This window comes from Ovis aries, unplaced genomic scaffold (genome assembly GCF_016772045.2).
Source record: "Ovis aries strain OAR_USU_Benz2616 breed Rambouillet unplaced genomic scaffold, ARS-UI_Ramb_v3.0 scaffold_90, whole genome shotgun sequence".
Classification (NCBI taxonomy): Eukaryota; Metazoa; Chordata; class Mammalia; order Artiodactyla; family Bovidae; genus Ovis; species Ovis aries.
Window position 1 is genome coordinate 689,750 of NW_024599829.1, and position 15,888 is coordinate 705,637.

Consider the following 15,888-nt stretch of genomic DNA (forward strand, 5'->3'; position numbering starts at 1 on the left):
ATTCCGTGAGCAGAGGAGCCTGGCAGGCTACAGTTCATAGGGTGGCACAGAGTCAGATACAACTGAAGCAACTTAGCACACACACTTGCATGTAAAGATCTTCAGGAGTTAGCGAAGTAAAATGCAAAATGTATACACAGGATATTTTCATATATTTTTGTTACTATTTAACAATGCTAGTTACAAAAATAGTAGCAAAAACATGTGAAAATATACTTACTTTTGAAAAGAGTACTTAAAGAATTTTAGAAACAAAGTGAAATGACCACATCTGAAAAGTCTGGGAGGCTCAGGTTTGTTGATGAGCAAGAGTTTTATTCAAGGTGCTGAATGTTGCATAATTCTATTTCTATATGTATTCTTATCCAATATATTTTCAGTATTTCACTTAGCAATGTTATACTAAAATGTAATATGTAAAACAAATGAAAATGAATAAGAAGACAATCTATATATTTCCAACTTTTAACTAGTACAATAAAAATATTGAAGATAAAACCAAAAACTATGACTAAAATAAAATTAAGAATGAGAAAGAATTAAATCAGAATTTGAGTAAATAATGGTGCGTTTATAAAAATCTAATTCAGTAATAAATGACATATTATTATTGACTCCTTACCATAAATACATTTTCCCTCTCTAAGTACAGTGTTAAAATAGATATTATAAAGTTTACATTCTAGCAAAGAAACTGTTAATAAACATATGGTAGATTCATGTTGATGTATAGCAGAAACCATCACAATATTAAAAAATAAATATCCTCTAATTAAAAATAAAAAATAACACAAACATATAGTACATATTTTAACTATACATATAAATCAGAGTAAAGATATGTTTTTGCATCAGACTTATGAAAACTTTCATACTCCAAGATTATAGGCTCTAATGCTAAATTACTTTTGTCATGATAGATAATGCATTTATCTACTGCCTGATAATGATATTTTTTTCTCCAGAGCCTCTTCATAGCATTAGTCAGTTCAGAATTACTTAGACTATAGATTAGTGGGTTCAGCATAGGAGTTATGACTCCATAAAACACAGTCAAAGATTTATCAGTGGAAAAGTTCTGCTAAGGGAACAAAGAAGCAGACAACAGTGATGTGGGAACCACAGGTCTGGAGGGCTTTCAGCCTCCCTTCCTGACTCAGATTCTTCAGAGTGCAGAGAGAGTCCATAGAAGACGGGTAAGAGCAGAAACACTATAGTGCAGATGAGTATCCCATTGGCCACAACTAAGGTGCCAATGACAAAGGTGTCAGTACAGACGAGTTTCAGTAAACGTTGCATGCACAGAGAAAGTGATCAATGACATTGGGGCCACAGAATGGGAGCCCATAAGCAGTGTATAACTGAATTACTGAGTGCAGAAAACCTCCAACACAAGACACCACCAGCAGTGCAAAACATACCCTCTGTCTCATGATCACCAAATAATGCAAGGGCTTGCAGATGGCAACATAGCGGTCATAGGCCATCACTAGCAGAAGGAAGACCTCAGATCCACCGAAAAGGTGCTCAGTAAAGAGCTGGGTCATGCCAGATTCAAAGGATATGGTATTTTTTCCCCAAACATCAAGTCTGAAATTAATCTGGGGGAAACTGAGGAGGAAGACATTAAATCTATAAATGATAAGCTAGCAAGAAAAAAATACATTGGTGAGCTCAGAGTCTTAATGACAGTTATAGTCACAACAATGAGCACATTACCCACCATGGTCAATATGTAAAAGAGCAAGAACATAACAGAAAGGACTTTCTGCTCCTTTGGATTCTGTGTGAGGCTCAGGAGGACAAAGTAAGTCTTGTTGTTCCTTGGTTCCATCTTGTCTCTACAGGAGCTGAATTCACATATTAGAAACAGTTTATGAGTGGGAAATTTTTAAATGCATAATAAGTTTCATCTTTTTTATCTATTCAATTAAAAGAATGTATATGGATTATTTGTATCTAGTTGCCATAGATCTTGTGATTACCAACTTGAATAAGGCATAGTTTCCTACCTTCAGTGAGATATGACAAGAGATCCGAAAATAATCAGGCTCATATAATAAGTACTATTATAAGAATATTCACACAACCTAAGAGTCTCACTGTAGGACTACATCAATGAAACAGAAATCAGAGATAGCATCCCAAAGGAGCACAAACCTTTGGTAGTTTAAGGGAAAGAAATGAAATAACAAGCGAAGATAAGAATGGAATTCCTTAAAAGGTACACCATTTATAAAATTACAGTGATGGCTCAGGCTACGAAGAATCTGCCTGCAGTGTGGGAGACCTGGGTTCTATCCCTGGGTCCCTGGGTCAGGAAGATCCCCTTGGAGAAGGGAATGGCTACCAACTCCAGTATTCTTGCCTGGAGAATTGCATAGATGGGGGAGCTTGGTGGGCTAGAGCCCATGGGATCACAAAGAGTTGGACATGACTGAGGAACTAACACTAGTGAGCATATCTAGTGCAATAAACAATAAATAAAGCTCTAATACTTGAGACACATTTAAGTTAATTTCTATATATTCAGCGTGATTAGAAAAAATAAAAAACTAAAAATAGAAGGTCAATGTTTTAAAATTTTCTCAAACCACACTGATGATCCTTAGGGTCTTTAGTTGGATATTCCTCCTTTTCCTGACAAATAAATGCTGAAGCACCTTTTTTTTTAATTTTTATTTTTACTTTATTTTACAATTTTCTGTCTCAAGCACCTATCTCCTCACTTATTTCCAACCTTGTGTAGGCAACGTCTCTAATTTTGGACATCTACAATTGGATTTCAATTCCATATACATCAAAAATAAATTTCAAAGCTTCCACAATAAAAAAAGTATTCCCTATCTCACTAAATGATACTTGTCATGTAATTGTCCAGACAAAAAACTTCACTGTGTTCTACACTCCCATACGCCTCTCAAATTATTTGTTGATACCCTTAACAAATCCCATTGTCTCTACTTTAAAAATATGTCCCAAATTAGACCATTTCCCACCCCACCCCCATGTTTTTTTCTGATGCCTTAAAACAGCCTCCTGCCCAATTCTTTCCACTTTTATTCTGGCCTCCAAAATGTGTTCTCTTGAAGCAGTCCATATGATCCTCTTTAAATCCTATTTTGATTATATCACTACACTAGGAACTCCTACAGCGAATTCCAGCCATGCCCTCACAATTCAATATGTCACATGTAAATTTACTATAACAAGAAATGTATTCCCCATTTCATAGTTGAAGAAATTAAGACTCAGAACATCTAATTAATTTTCCCAAGGTCACACATTTTTAAGTGATAAAACTAGAATTGAATCAAAGCTTGATTTCATTCAGAGTAATTTATTTACCTAATATTTCATATTAGTCTTACCTTCTGAAGGTTTGTTCATAGTCTGAAGGAAGACTTTTTAACTTACTCGTAGGGGCCTGAAATTCTTCTTTCATCTAGTTTGACATTAAATGGCAAAAAACAAACAAACAAACAAACATTGCATTATTACTTAAGATTGTATTTTATTTCATTCAACAGTTTACCTATTTTCTCCATGAAGTTTTTTCATTCTTCAGGAGATTGTTTTTGGTTACACTGTAAATTTTTAAAATAAAATCCATGCTGCATAAATACAAATATACACACGATTCACCAGGTTAGGATAATTTATCAAAAGACAAGCAAATCATACATTGACACAGGAAAATAGCAACTAACCATTTGCAGGAAAATCGTCTCTAGTAACTTCTTTTCCTACTGATTGCAGAACAGAAAAATGCCATCCAGTATTTTAGTCCTTTACATTGGACCATGCTGAAGGACCTAACTTGCTGAAATTTTGAGAGATAACCTTGTGCTTTTTTTTTTTTTAATGGAATGTTTTAAGCCTAGCAAAGAACCTCTAATTTTTTTCGTATGAGTTCCTGAAAGGATATCATCTTTTTCCTGATATTGGCAAAGATCTGGACATTTTGTCCTTTTTAGCCACATTTATCCTTGAGTCTTTTTTTTTTCTTTTTTCATTGAGTCTTAGAATTGAAATGTGTCCAAGACTATTTTATACTTAATTGAATTCACTGGGATTTTCCACAGAGTTTTAAAAGTACAAGTACATGTAAAGATATGACTGGATAAAATAATATAGTTAGGGTCAGAAAATGTAACATGAAGAAAAGAATAGCTTTAGAACCATTTAGAAGTTATCATGACTCAAGGATAAAATATCAGCTCAGTCATTCCATTAAATTTACACTTACTAGAAATATATTTTCTAACCTGTCACAGTAAGTTTTTCTTTCTTTTTATTTAGTACTCCATTTATTCTGCCTTGAAGTTTGGTTAGATATATAATTTTTTTCACCATTTAGAAGAAAAACTATTTATCTAATCTTTTTTTTTTAATTAAAGCTGCCCATAAAGAATCTGCCTGCAATGCAGGAGACCCTGGTTCGATTCCTGGGTTGTGAAGATCTGTTAGAGAAGGGATAGACTACCCATTCCAGTATTCTTGGGCTTCCTTTGTGGCTTAGCTGGTAAAGAATCCGCCTACAAACAGAGAGATCTGGGTTCCATCCCTGGGTTTGGAAGATGCCCTGGAGAAGGGAAAGGCTATCTACTCCAATGTTCCAACCAATCCATCCTGGAGAATTTCACGGACTGGAACAACAGACTGGTTCCAAATAGGAAAAGGAGTACGTCAAGGCTATATATTGTCACCCTGATTATTTAACTTATATGCAGAGTACATCATGAGAAACGCTGGGCTGGAAGAAGCACAAGCTGGAATCAAGATTGCTGGGGAAAATATCAATAACCTCAGATATGCAGATGACACCACCCTTATGGCAGAAAGTGAAGAGGAACTAAAAAGCCTCTTGATGAAAGTGAAAGAGGAGAATGAAAAAGTTGGCTTAAAGCTCAACATTCAGAAAACGAAGATCATGGCATCTGGTCCCATCACTTCATGGCAAATAGATGGGGAAACAGTGTCAGATTTCATTTTTTGGGCTCCAAAATCACTGCAGATGGTGACAGCAGCCATGAAATTAAAAGACGCTTACTCCTTGGAAGGAAAGTTATGACCAACCTAGATAGCATATTCAAAAGTAGAGACATTACTTTGCCAACAAAGGTCTGTCTAGTCAAGGCTATGGTTTTTCCAGTGGTCATGAATGGATGTAAGAGTTGGACTGTGAAGAAAGCTGAGCGCCGAAGAATTGATGCTTTTGAACTGTGGTGTTGGAGAAGACTTTTGAGATTCCCTTGGACTGCAAGGAGATCCAACCAACCCATTCTGAAGGAGATCAGCCCTGGGATTTCTTTGGAAGGAATGATGCTAAAGCTGAAACTCCAATACTTTGGCCACCTTATGTGAAGAGTTGATTCATTGGAAAAGACTCTGATGCTGGGAGGGATTGGGGGCAGGAGGAGAAGGGGACAACAAAGGATGAGATGCCTGGATAGCATCACTGAATCGATGGATGCGAGTCTGAGTGAACTCCAGGAGTTGGTGATGGACAGGGAGGCCTGGTGTGCTGCGATTCATGGGGTCACAAAGAGTCGTACACAACTGAGCGACTGAACTGAACTGAACAGAATTGGTAGTCCATGGGGTCGCAAAGAGTCAAACACGACTGAACAACTTTCACTTTTATTTTCATTTAATCCCACAAAAGTAAAGTGGAATTGAAAGTGAAAGTCCCACAGTCATGTCTGACTCTTTGAGATCCTTTGGACTGTAGCCTGCCAGGTCCTCTCTCCATGGAATTCTTCAGGCAAGAGTACTGAAGCAGGTTGCCATTTCCTTCTGCAGGGGATCTTCCTGACCCAAGGATCAAACCCAAATCTCCTGTATTGCAGGCAGATTCTTTAGCAATTTATAAAACAGAAGAAAATATGTAAAATTTCCTTCCTAATAGTGAGTATGGACATACTTGTCTTCTTCCTGACTTTAATGGGATAGCTTTTAACCTTTCAATGTTGAGTATGATGTGAGCTGTGAATCTGTCATATACTGCTGCTGCTGCTGCTAAGTCACTGCAGTCGTGTCCGACTCTGTGCTACCCCAGCTCCCCTGTCCCCGGGATTCCCCAGGCAAGAACACTGGAGTGGGTTGCCATTTCCTCCTCCAATTCATGAAAGTGAAAAGTGAAAGTGAAGTCGCTCAGTCGTGTCCAACTCTTAGTGACCCCATGGACTGCAGCCTACCAGGCTCCTCCATCCATGGGATTTTCCAGGCAAGAGTACTGGAGTGGGGTGCCATTGACTTCTCCGTCTCTCATATACAACCTTTATATTTAGTTGGAGCACACTCCTTCTATACTCAATTTGTTTAGAGGGTGGTTTTATCATGAAAGAATGTTGAATTGCTGTAATATCAATTAACAACTCAAATATCAAACTAAGAAAATTTCATTTACAATAAATAACCTGAAGAAGAATAAACTTAAACCAGGAGGCAAAGCCTTGTATGCTGAAAACTGCAAATGTTGCTGAAAGATATTGCAAAAGACACACATTAATTTTAAAAAGTTGGAATATTGAGAATATTGAGATGTCAATACTACTTAAAGTGATCTACATATTCAATGCAATTCCAGTAAAAACCTCGAAAATGTTTTCCATAGAAATAGCAAAACAAAATCTTTCTTAAAATGTATATGAAATCTCAAGGGAATACACATAGCCAAAACAATCTTGAAAAAGAATAAACTTGGGCAGGTGTTCCTATTCTTGATTCTAAAGCATGCTACAAAATGATGGTAATCAAAGCAGTGTCGTTCTGGCATGAACACAGACATAGGAGAGAGGAGGCAACGTGGCCACTCAGCATGACCTGGAGCTCACCTCGTTCCATGAGCACACCACAATCGCAACTGTTGACAGAGCAACTGCTGGCAAGAACAGCCTGAAGACTAGCAGAAATGATCCTCTGCAACAAAAGATATAAAGGAGGAACTGCAACAAAAAGGGTAGGAATTGTGGAGATATATTAATACTATAGTTAAGACTCATACTCCCGGGACTTCTCTGGTGGTCCAGGAGTTAAGGCTCCATGCTTCCACTACAGGGGGCATGAGTTCAATCCTTGGTTGAGGAACAAAGATTTCGCATGCTGTGTTGTGTGCCCCCCAAAATAATAAAAATTACTGGGGAAAAGAAAACCCCAGCAGATGTGTCTGAGAGGTGTTACAAAAAAAAAAAAGAAAAGAAAAGAAAAGAAAAGAAAAAACTCAAACTCAAGCAAGTGACACATAAACAAGATGATAATTACGGTTGCAGAGTTTATTTCCAAGAAGTGAGGAGTCCAAGCCCCACATAAAGTTACCTACTAGAGGAACCCTGCACCATGAAGATGAGACCACAAACTAATTTTGCTTTGAGGGCTAGCAGAGCTTACTTGGGGGAGAACTGGAAGATGACTGGGAAATACAGACGCCAACCTGAAAGAATGCACACAAAATCATACATGCTCTAACACCTAGTGCAGAAACAGTAACTTACAAAAAGATTAGGTCAGACTCACTGGCTGATCTTGGAGAGTTTCCTGGAGAGGCAGGAAGCAGTTGAGAGCCACCTTGGAAAGAAAGATGCTGAAAGCAACTATTTTGGGAAGACTACTGAAAAAAACACAGCTTTGACTATACGGACCTTTATCAGCAAAGTGATGTCTTTGCTTTTTAATACACTGCTTAGGTTTGTCATAGCTTTCCTTCCAAGGAGCAGATGTCTTTTAATTTCATGGCTGCAGTCACCATTCACAGTGATTTTGAAGCCCAAGAAAATAATACCTGTCACTGCTTCTATTTGTTTGCCATGAGGTGATGGGAACCAGATACCATTATCTTAGTTTTTTTAATACTGAGTTTTATGCCACCTATTGCACTTCCTTCTTTCACTCTTAAGTTTGCTAAGAGAGCAGATTTTAAAAGGTTTATGAAATGGCAACCCACTCCAGCATTCTTGCCTGGAGACCTCCTTGGACAGAGGAGCCTGGCGGGTCACAGTTCATGGGGTGACCAAGAGTCGGAAATGACTGAGAAACTAACACACACCAGAAAAAAAAAAAAAAAAAGTCATTGTATTAAGTAATAGATGTGTTAATTCACTTGAACTTGGTAATCACTTAAATACTGAGGAGGGTAGCCATTCCCTTCTCCAGGGGATCTTCCAGACCCAGGCACTGAACCCAGGTCTCCTGAATTGCAGGCAGATTCTTTACTGTCTGAGCCACCAGGGAAGTGCTGATAATTACTTTATATGTACATAAAATCATCGCATTGTACACAGGAAATATACAAAGTTTTAACTCATCAATTATACCTTAATAAATCTGGAAGAAAGAGACTATATACTGTATGATTCAATTTACTTGGCATTCTGGAAAATGACAGCACTGACAGAATGGAAATGGATCAGTGCTTTCCAGGACCTGGAGGTGCAGCCAGGAGATGATTACAAAGGCGCGTGGGGAAACGCTTTGGTGAAATGTACTAGAATGACACAGAAATTATGAAACATTCTACATATTGGTTGTGGTGGTGACTATGCAGCGTATGTATTTGTCAAAACTTGTAGAATGCAAACTAGAGTATGAATGATGTACCGTGAAGATTGCATCTTATGTTGTTTTTTTTTTTTTTAATTCCTATATTTAAAGTACAGATACTTGGAAAATGTAATAGAGCACAAGATCCAGTTTCAAGTAGTGACATTAAAAGAAAAATTCAAAATGACTAAAGCTACATGTAAGAAACTTTGTAAGCCTGATGAGCATAAAAGAAGACTTAAGTAGAAAGACCTACTCAGATTATGGATAATAATTCTCAATTGTTTGAAGGTACAAAATCTTTTTGTAGCTTGTTAAAATAAGTTAAATATTATTCAAAATACTATGTAAATGTATATTTTACCAGACTAGCTTATTGAAATTTAACTTTAAAATATAAATATCTATAAATAAACCTAGTTCTGCTAAGAAATAATAAGGAAGGAGTCTTAGGCCAATCAGATACCAAAGTGTATTGTAAATTAAATTCAATTACATCTTGTGCTAAATTGCACATGAATAAAGAGACCAATTGAAGATAAAAGAGTTCCGGGTTGGATAAAAACACATGCCATATTTTAGAATGCATAGTTGGAGTACCAAAACCATGAGGGAAAATAATTATATTTTATAAAAATAATTAAACTTTGACCCCTACTTAACTCCTTACATCTAAATGAAATGAGGATGGTTTTAAATTTAAATATAAAACAGCAAAGAGACTTAAAAATTTAATGTTGAAAAAATGTGGGGAATATTTTGGTAACGTTGCAATAGGGAAATTCTAAACAAGACATAAAAAACACAACATAGTGATAAATCTAATTATATAAATGTAAAAATATTTCTATATGGCCAAAATATTTTGCCCAATATAGAAACATCAAAAACAAATCACAAGCTGAAAAAATAATAATTCCACATATGTGTTAAATGGGATAATTTCCTTAGTACGTAATTCCTTAGTATATAATGATGTATGGAAAAACCAATACAGTATTTTAAAGTAAAATAAAGTAAAAAAAAAAAAAAAAAGACAAAAAAAAACCGCTCCACCAAAAAAAAAAAAAAAAAAGAAAGAAATTAAAACTAAAGTGTACAAAATGAAAAGTGAAAGTATCTTCTAGTTTCACCCTCCAGAGTAACTACTGTTAACTGGGTTCTGTAATTTTCAAAACATCTTCTCTCCCTCTTTGTATATAAAACATAAACTAATTTTTAAAAAATAATAAAATAAAGTAAAATATTAAAAAAAGAAAATCCTAAAAAACGAATTAGTCTGGAAAATGACTAGCAATCAAATAAAACACACAAAATTCATTAATAGGCAATTCATGAAAGGAAAAGACATCATTTTGAATTTGTGAATAATTGCCCAAATTCTACAAAACTTATTTATTTATAATTGAAGTATACAGTGATTTGTATTTCTCTTATAGTTACTGTGGTGATGTTGAGCATCTTTTCATGTGTTTTTTTGGCCATCTTTATTTTTTCTTTGGAGGACTGTCTATTTAGATCTTCTGCCTATTTTTTGACTGTGTTATCAGTTGTTTCATTTGCAGATATTTTATCCCATTCTGTGGGCTATCTTTTCATTTTGTTTATGGTTTCTTTTCCTGTGCAAAAGCTTTTAAGTTTAATTAGGTCCCATTTATTTATCTTTGCTTTTATCTTCATTACTCTAGAAGGTGAATCAAAAGTGTATGCTGCTGCTTGGGGCTGGTGCATGGGGATGACCCAGAAAGTTGTTATGGGGAGGGAGGTGGGAGGGGGGTTCATGTTTGGGAATGCATGTAAGAATTAAAGATTTTAAAATTTAAAAAATAAAAAACTAAAATTAAAAAAAAAATAAAAGCAAGTTGAACCAGAAAAAAAAATAAAAATAAAATTTATAACCTTAAAAAAAAAAAGTGTATGCTGCTGCAATTTATGTCACAGAGTGTTCTGCCTACGTTTTCCTCTAAACATTTATAGTGTCTGACCTTAACATTTACATCTTTGATCCATTTTGAGTTTACTTTTGTCTATGGTGTTGAAGAATGTTCTAATTTCATTCATTTACACTACTATATACAGGATAGAAAATCAACTACTGTACAGCACGGGGAACTACTATATAGTACAGGGATCTCTACTCAATATTCTGTGATAACCTAGATGAGAAAAGTATCTAAAAACTAATGACCATGTATGAATGTATAACTCAATCACTGTACTGTGCACCTGAAACTAACACTATATTGTAAATCAACTATATGCCATAGAATTAAAATTTTAAAGTACACAAATGAAACAATTTCTTAATCAGACTTCCATATACTACAAATGCTTATCAAGCACTGGTTGTTCAGAATGTGATCAAAAAAATGTTTCCACTGAGAGTGGTAACAATTTTGGTCATGAGTGGCATTTTGGCAATAGCTATAAATGTCAATGTATGGCAAAACCAATACAGTATTGTAAAGTAAAATAAAGTTAAAAAATAAATAAATTTTAAAAAAATAAATAAATACGTATATCAATTAACTCAAATTCCACTTCTAGGAACTCAAACTTAGAAAATTTCAAAAAGATTTCACTGTATAATTACTTCTCATAGAAAAAGACCAAGGAAAACATGAACAGTATTTAATACATCAATGTCAGTGTATCTTCAAACCACAGTTAAGCAGTATGAGGAAAGAGGATGAGTTAGGTCTGTATAAACTGATATGTAAAGATCTTCAGGAGGCTGAGGAGTAAAATGCAAAATTCATAAACGGAAGCACAGTTACAAACACATTTATTTTTGCAAAGATTATTGTTTGAGTGACTCCATCTGGATGAAATGGGAGGGGCTCTGGTTTGGGATGGATTTGGAAGGTTTATTCTACAGTACTGAATTTTGCTTAAATTTATTATTAATATCTAGCATATATTCAATACTTTATTTAAAATTAAATATTACCCTAAAATGTCATATACAATGCAAATAACATTGAACAAAAAGGATAATTTGTGTAGCATTAAATATTTTAATTATTACAATCAAAAAGATACAATAAAAGAATATCACTAAAATAAAACTAAGAATGACATTGTATTGAAAGTAAATCAGAAATTAAGTAAAAATTAGTGCAACTGTAAAAATTTCTTTGACTAATATTATCTTTGATTCCCTACTGCATTTCAGCTTTCTAGATGCAATAATAAAACAGACATTAAAAGGTTACATTTTAGCAGAAAAACTATTATTAATACACAGACATGTAGTTCTGTTTTTAGTTATAATCATCATAAATCATTTATAGAAATGGAAAGGTTGCATCAGATTTATGAAAACTTTTGCATTCCAAGGAGACTGGCCCTAAAACTACATTACTTTCTTCACTATGAATAATGCAATTATTTGCTACTTGATAAGACATAATTTTCTCCAGAGTTTCTTCATAGCATTGGTCAACTCAGAATTTCTTAGACTGTAAATTAATGTGTTCAGCATGGGGCTTATGACTGTATAAAACACGCTCATTGATTTGTCAATGGGGAAGGTTTTAGCAGGTCTCTCATACATGAAAATGCAGGGAAAAAAGAAGCAGACAACCACAGTAATGTGGGAACCACAGGTCTAGAGGGCTTTCTGCCTCCCTTCCTGACTCAGATTCTTCAGAGAGTGCATTATGACTCCATAGGAGACAAGTAAGAGCAGAAATAAAATAATGCCCATCAGTCCTCCATTAGCCAACACTGAGACGCTGATGACAGGTGTCAATACAGACAAGTTTCAATGGGGGTACATGTCACATGTAAAGTGATCAGTGACATTGGGGCCACAGAATGGGAGCCCATAAACAGTGCTAAGTTGAATAAATGAGTGCAGAAAACCTCCAAAACAGGGCACTATCAGCAGCACAACACACACCCTCTGCCGCATGATCACCAAATAATGCAAGTTCTTGCAGATGGCCACATAGCAGTCATAGTCCATCACCAACAGAATAGATATCTCGGACCACCAAAAAAATGTTCTATAAATAGCTGGGTTATGCAAGAGTCAAAGGATATGGTGTTTTTCCCAAGGAACAAATATGAAATCAATCTCGGGGTAATAGAAGAGGGATAAATTAGATCTATAAATGATAAACAGGCAAGAAAAAAGTACATTGGCGAGTTCAGGGTCTTACTGACAGTTATAGTCACAAAAATGAGCAGATTTCCCACCATAGTCAAAATGTAGAAGAACAGGAACAGAACAAAAAGGACTTTCTGCTCCTTTGGATTCTGTGTGAGGCCCAGGAGGACAAAGTAAGTTACACTGTTCCTTGGTTCCATTTAGTGTGTACAGGAGCTGACTTCACATATTAGCAGTTTACATACAAAACAAGAGGAAAATTTTCACAATGCTCTATAATCTCAACCTTTTTTAATCTATTCAGTTAAAAGAGTATTGTGGAGTATTTGTGTGCAATGTGTCATAAATATTCTAATTACCAAGTTGAATGAGGCATAGTTCCCTACTCTCCATGATATGATACATGATGAGGATTCAGACAATTTCAGGCCCAAAGGGTATTCACACAAAGCCAAGTTTCAGTGTAAAGACATATCAATCAAGCCAGAATCAAGAAAGACGTTTCAGAGGAGAGAAAGCTTTAACTGAGTTTTAAAAGAAAAGTGAAAGTGCAAGAGAAGATGAGAAGAAAATTCCTTAAAAATGTACATCATACATGACATCACAAAGGTGCAACACTTGATATCAATCAAGCTAATTTCCATAGTCAGTATAAGTGGATCAAACTATGACTTGAAGGTCACTGTCCTGAACTGTCTAAAATCACATTGAGAATCCTTAGGACTTTAACCTGGATATTCCTCCTTTTCCTGCACAATAAATGCTGAAGCACTTTAATTTTGTGTCAAGCTCCTATCTCTTTACTTATTTTTAACCCTAATAGGCAACATACGATTTTGGACATCTGTAGCTAGATATCAATTTAATACATATAAAAATAAAATTTAAAGTTTCCACAATATAAAAGGAGTTCCCTGTCTCATTAAATGGCACCCACCTTCCATGTAATTGCTCAGACAAAAAAACTTTAGAATTTCCTTCACTGCTTTATTGCTCTAATTTTATTTATTGACACACTTGACAAATTCTGTTGTGTCTACTTTCAAAACATAATAAGTTTTATTTCCTTCCTGGCCAACTTCAGTAGCTTCCTGCTGTGTCTTTCTACTTTTATTCCTGCCAGGAACAACTTGTTGACCCAAAGTGGCTTGTATGACTGTTTTTGAATCTTGTTCTGATTATCTTACTCCACTTCTTAAAACTCCTGTAGTGGATTCCAATCATGCATTCACAGTTTAATACATCACGCTTAAATTCTGCAGTAAATACTATAATCCTCATTTCATAGTCGAGGAAACTAAGGTTTGTATATGGGCTTCCCTGGTGGCTCAAAGGTTAAAGCGTCTTCCTCCAGTGCGGGAAACCCGGGTTCTACCCCTGGGTTGGGAAGATCCCCTGGAGAAGGAAATGGCAACCCACTCTAGTATTCTTGCCTGAAGAATCCCATGGACGGAGGAGCTTGGTAGGCTACAGTCCATGGGGTCACAAAGAGTCAGACACGACTGAGTGATTTCACTTTCACTTTCAAGGTTTGTATGGTCATATATGGATGTGAGAGTTGGACTGTAAAGAAAGCTGAGCACAGAAAAATTGATGCTTTTGAACTGTAGTGTTGGAGAAGACTCTTGAGAGTCCCTTGGACTGCAAGGAGATCCAACCAGTCCATTCTAAAGGAGATCAGTCCTGGATGCTTATTGGAAGGACTGATGCTAAAGCTGAAACTCCAGTCCTTTGGCCACCTCATGTGACGAGTTGACTCATTGGAAAAAACCCTAATACTGGGAGGGATTGAGGGCAGGAGGAGAAGGGGACGATAGAGGATGCTGGATGGCATCACTGACTCGATGGACATGAGTTTGAGTAAGCTCCAGGAGTTGGTGATGGACAGGGAGGCCTGGCACGTTGAGATTCATGGGGTCGCAAAGAGTCGGACACAACTAAGGGACTGAACGAAATTGAACTGAAGGCTTAAAACATCTAATTAATTATCCCAAGATCACATATTTTTCAATGGTAAAACCAGAATTAAATTTAAGCTTGACTTGTTTGAAAAGAATTTAATTTCTTGCATAATAAAAGTCACACAATTGTGAAGCCTGGATCCCACTCTTCACTGTTGGTCTTACCTTGTGAAGTCTTGGTCACAATCTGAAGGAAGACTTCTTAAGTTACTCATAAAAATTTCAAACTCTTTATTCATTCAGTACAACAGGGGGTTCATGTTTGGGAATGCATGTAAGAATTAAAGATTTTAAAATTTAAAAAATAAAAAACTAAAATTAAAATAAAATAAAATAAAATAAAATATATATATACTAAAAAAAAAAAAAAAACAATAAAGGCAAAAGGATGCAGTATTACTCCAGGATATATTTTATTTCTTTCAGCTGTCTGTCCACTTTCTTCATGAAGTTTTTTGGTTATTCAGAAGATTGTCTTAATTGCACTAAAGAATATTTAAAAGAAATTTCATGGGGCACACACATAGACACATGCATGCACAAAAATAAATATTTACCATGTTAGGACAATTGATTAAAATTATAAACAAATCATATGTTGTGGAGGAAGATAACATTCATTTTTTCCCAAGAAAATGTGTCTCTAGTAATTTATTTTCCTACCAACTTCAAAGTATAAAAATACCATTTAGTTGTTTAGTCCCTCTCATTATACCATGGTGTAGAACAGACTTGAGATTTTGAGAAACATTCTTGCATTGTTTTTCTTTTTTTAATTCAATGTTTTCAGCCTAACAAAGGACCACCTGAAAATTCTATATCAATTCTTAAAATAATGTCACTTCTTTTCCCCAAAAGGGGTAAAGATCAACGGACATTTTGCCCCTTCTAACCACATTTATCACTGAGTTTTGGAGCTGGACTGTGTCCAAGATTGATTCTTTCTTAATTAAATTCACTGGGATTTTAGACAAAGTTTTAAAAGTACGTTTGTATGTGAAGATATTATTAGGTCAAATCACATAATTAGGGTCTGAAAGTGTAGCATGGATAAAAAAAATTATTTTAGAACCATCATGATGTTATTATGAGTCAAAAATAATCAGCTCAATCATTTTGTTCCAGTTAAACTAACTAGACACACATTTCCCAGCCTGCAACAGCAATTTTTCTTTCCTTTTATTTAATACAAAATTTATTCTACCTTGAGCTTAGGTTAAGTGTATAATAATTTTCTCACTAAAATTTATAAATAATACCTAATTATTTATC

At 35.3% G+C, this 15,888-nt stretch overlaps 2 pseudogenes; both read right to left on the minus strand.

Annotated features, from left to right (window-relative positions):
- Positions 1 to 814: 814 nt before the first annotated feature.
- On the minus strand, positions 815 to 1,834 carry LOC105613922 (putative olfactory receptor 4A4; annotated as a pseudogene).
- A 10,101-nt stretch (positions 1,835 to 11,935) lies between these two features.
- LOC105613923 (olfactory receptor 4A47-like) lies at positions 11,936 to 12,855 on the minus strand (annotated as a pseudogene).
- Positions 12,856 to 15,888: the final 3,033 nt, after the last annotated feature.